Genomic DNA, 4,328 nt, shown 5'->3' with positions numbered 1-4,328 from the left:
CAAAGTGAATTAACGACGTTCCCAATATATTTGGGTCAATAACGAAACACGGGTGTACCCTCTACCTGATGTTATATTAAACAAACTGTAGCTTCCTGTTCAGGATAAAAGCCGCCGGGGCAGGAATCGAACCCCCAACCTAGCACTCACAAGGTAGACGCGCTACCCTGCAAGCTAACTAGGCCTTACTAGGCTGGCTGAGAAGGAGGATTGATGTAGGGACTTTAATGGAACAAAAATAAAATCGAACTTACCATTAATTTAATAAATAGGTACCGACCTAACCCTTCTTTTTTGCTTGAATAAATTTCCACAGTTCTAGCTTCGGTTCACCAGGATCGCAGGTAAAAGAAGGTAAAAAAATAAAATAAAAGGTAGAAAAATAAAATGTTTTCCGCTGGGTTCTAGCTGAGCAACGGACATGGTGGGCGTTAGGATTGGTATGAGCGACTCGGTGGAAGATCCTGGAGGAAAAAGCTTGGTCATTTGAATCCTTTTTTTTAGTGAAAGCAGGCGTCAATTTCCTTTTAATGTTAACTTTTCCCAAACTACCTAATAGGGGGTTGAAGGGAAAATAAATTTAGTAATAACAACCCCCTCTCCAACTATCAACCCTCCGCCCCTACCCTAACTATCTACCCCTCAGGTAATGCCCAACTGGTAGGAATAGTGGCGGAGTTTTCAGGGAAGAGTTGTATTTTCCTTTCAGAAAAGGATTTTTTTTTTTAAGAGGTTTGACAGAGGGAACTGTAACTGCTATGGTCTTATCGTCCCGAAATCGAAGAGAGAAGGAAGACAGGATGCAGGATTTACCCCTCTGGTAATGCCCAACTGGTAGGAATAGTGGCGGAGTTTTCAGGGAAGAGTTGTATTTTCCTTTCAGAAACTTCAAACTTCAAGTTTGCAGTGTGCTACAAGTTGCAGTCTAGATGTGAAAGGAGCCTTAATCGCCGCTATTTGACCGTTCATTGAAATTGAACGTACTAGGACTGGAGTATGCCCTGAAAGAAATTATTAGGACCAAGGCTTTAGCCCTACACGATGAACGGCAAAGCCCAAGCCCAAGCCCGGATTTATCCTCTAAATAGCCTGGTAGAACGGCTCCAAATAGTATCCACTCTAAATAGTATCCACTTACAATTAATTAGTTTTTTTCACAGCGCACAGCGAAAATGCATTGGCACATAAATCAATAGAAACAGAAATGGATGTACTGTCCGATTTCAAAGGAAAGCATTGTTCTGAGGGCCGCGGGGGTTTTCGATCGGTTGCCAGATTTTCTTCCATTTCGTCGCATTTATTCTTAATGAAGAGGAAGTAGGTCCTTGATCGCGGGGGTCTGAGAGAGGAATATCTTTTCTGGGTCGATTAGCCCGACCTACAAGCCTAACCCCAGCCCCTGCCCTCTTTAACATTAAAATTCACAAAGTGAATTAACGACGTTCCCAATGTATTTGGGTCAATAACGAAACACGGGTGTACCCTCTACCTGATGTTATATTGGTGCCCAATTGCCCACCAGAAATACCAGAACTCATTTATATTGGTGCCCAACAACTGCCCACCAGAATATTTCAATTGCATTTTACGTCAAGAGTAGTTTGTTCGACAAGGTCGGCGATATAATAGACTCTTGAGTGGTAAACACTAAGCGAGGCATTAGCCTCAGTTGATGCCCTAGTAATATTTTACCAACCATTAAAACATTAAAGTAACCAGCCCCAGTCGCTCAGAAGAACGGTGGATTCCTAATTCGGGGACTAGGAATCGAGTCCCAGGAGCGACACAAAAATTTAGTATCACCATTTTAAAGTGATTATTTGCAAATTAATACCTTCTATCAAGACTAACCATTAGAGCTTCATTATTTGGTCAAAATTTGAAATAAAAGAAAATGTTTGTGTGTTCATCTGGAATCAGGCGGACCTGATCAGGTCTACCTGATAGTGAGTGGCTCGCCTAATGTTCCATGCTTCGAGCTGGGATTGAACCAGTGCCTTCTTGTTCCTCAGGCAAGCACCTTGAACCCTCCGCCCACCGGTGTTCATTATGTATTCAGTGCGGAGGAGGCAGAGACATTTATTTTGAAATTTCAGAGACATTAATTTTGGAATTTTGAACAGTCTCATTTTGTCAAGGGGATTTTTCAACAGAGGCTGACGCTGAGTTGAACCCGGAAAAACTGAGAGGGAAATTTATCAAACTCTACACTTGGACGCCGAAGTATTTTCTGTTATTGTAATCCCATGTTTTGTTGGCAAATGGCAAATAGGTATTGCAAAATGCATGTTTATACGTGGAATAATAAATTTTTAAACTGAGATACCTTGAGATTTCATTTGACTAAGCTTAGATACATTCAATTTCTAAAGAACGGCTTAAAACTCTAGGTTCTAGGTCAAATGGAAAAGAGTATCTAAACTCTAGATAAGTATAAGCGTTGATTCTTTGGGCTATACCGTGTGCGGTACAACATCAAAAAATTGCTTAGTTCGGGCAAAATGGAATGATGCACAACCGGTTACTTTTAACAGTAACCAATAGAATTATTGAAAAACAAAATTCCAAGAGAATGTAAAAACTGAAACAGGGGCTCACTCCTGAAATGCATGTTGTAGTTTACAAATAAGGCCAGCCACTCACTATATCAGGTAGACCTGATCAGGTCCGTCTGAATAGGTCCGCCTGTTGGGTCTACATGATACCTAATGAGCACACACACTATCAGGTAGACCTGGCAGGAGGACCTGATCAGGTGTACCTATCAGATCTACTTGATAGTGAGTGGCTGGCCTAAGGTATAAATGACTAAACTTACATGAACAGTCGGCTGCACTCCAGTCTGCTGCGAGGTCTCGTGTTTCTCAGAAGAGAAGCTGGTTACTTCGGATTGAGGGGCGGCTTGGCCCCCGTTCACACGAGACGAGAAAGAAGACGCCCTAAACTTACATGAACAGTCGGCTGCACTCCAGTCTGCTGCGAGGTCTCGTGTTTCTCAGAAGAGAAGCTGGTTACTTCGGATTGAGGAGCGGCTTGGCCCCCGTTCACACGAGACGAGAAAGAAGACGCGGAAGAGAACATAGCTGACCGCTTCATTTCGTATTGTTTTCCGCTGGGTTCTAGCTGAGCAACGGACATGGTGGGCGTTAGGATTGGTATGAGCGACTCGGTGGAAGATCCTGGAGGAAAAAGAAGGGTGAACAAAAAAGCTTGGTCATTTGAATCGTTCTTTTTTTAGAGAAAGAAAGAAAGAGGTTTTTTTTTTGTAAGAGACAGAGGGAACTGTAACTGCTATGGTCTTATCGTCCCGAAATCGAAGAGAGAAGGAAGCCTCTGGTTCCGTGAACTTACAGGGTCCTAAATTTCCAGTTTATTATGAGAACATCATTCAAGTTCACAACAATTTTATTTATTTTTTCTTTCATTCCTGAATCGGCACTATTTCGTGAAATATTGTATATTTCGGCATAAGAAATTTCATGAAATAGTGCCGATACTAATGGGAGGTTTCTGAAATAAACCATTCCCTCTAATGTTCCCTAAGCATAGGTACACGTTATTTCATACATACTTAACATTGGCACGTGACACTCTTCACTATGACGTGAGAGAAGCACTTGGATTCGCCCAGTGAGTTGTCTGCACGCACCGTGTACAGGCCCCGGTCTTGCTGCGTCGCGTTCGAGATGGACAGTGTGGCCTTGCCGTCTTCCGGATTGAATTCACTCTGGAAAAGGGGGAAAATGAAACGTTGGGCATTAGATCAAAGTCCTTATAGCTGGAATACACGAGACCAGCAAGTAGTCTAAAAATTGGTCTCGGGTAAACACTAAACACCACTACGGTTCAGTAAAATTTCAGTCAGTTAGTTGGACAAAATCAATTGAATTTCGCAGCTGTACAGAAATATATTTTGTCCAACTGGACTGGAATATTACTGGACGGAATGTTACTGGTGATTTATGTACACGAGTCCGTGAACATCTGGGCAATCGCTTGTTTCTACACTTTCCCAATCACGCTAGGTGAGATTAATGTGAGGAGGCGGATAGCTTGTCATCAAATGGAGAGTAAAAACCCCCATTACTGAAAATTTTAGCAGTTATACAGTGACCAATTAAAAAATAATAATTCAGCACATAAAGTTCTGTTAAATAAGTGAAAACTATATTAAACAGACAAACACACCAAGAAAACTTACCTTTCGTAGATTCGTATAAGCTTAACCCATCCCTTGGGGCAACTGATCTATTAAAGGGTCAACTTACCTTTACTCGATCATTATACACGATGTCCTTATTATTCAACGTCCATTTCACACTGGGAGT

The 4,328-nt window shown here is 41.9% G+C and overlaps 1 long non-coding RNA gene across 1 annotated transcript; it reads right to left on the bottom strand.

Annotated features, from left to right (window-relative positions):
* Positions 1–3,658: 3,658 nt before the first annotated feature.
* Positions 3,659–4,328, bottom strand: LOC113472637. Its single transcript, XR_003394863.1, has 2 exons — positions 4,269–4,328; positions 3,659–3,727 (listed from the first exon to the last, which is right to left on the bottom strand). It is a non-coding gene; the product is annotated as an uncharacterized LOC113472637 (long non-coding RNA).

Source organism: Diaphorina citri, unplaced genomic scaffold (assembly GCF_000475195.1).
Source record: "Diaphorina citri unplaced genomic scaffold, Diaci psyllid genome assembly version 1.1 scaffold6678, whole genome shotgun sequence".
Lineage (NCBI taxonomy): Eukaryota > Metazoa > Arthropoda > Insecta > Hemiptera > Psyllidae > Diaphorina > Diaphorina citri.
This window is presented reverse-complemented; position numbering and strand designations above follow the sequence as displayed.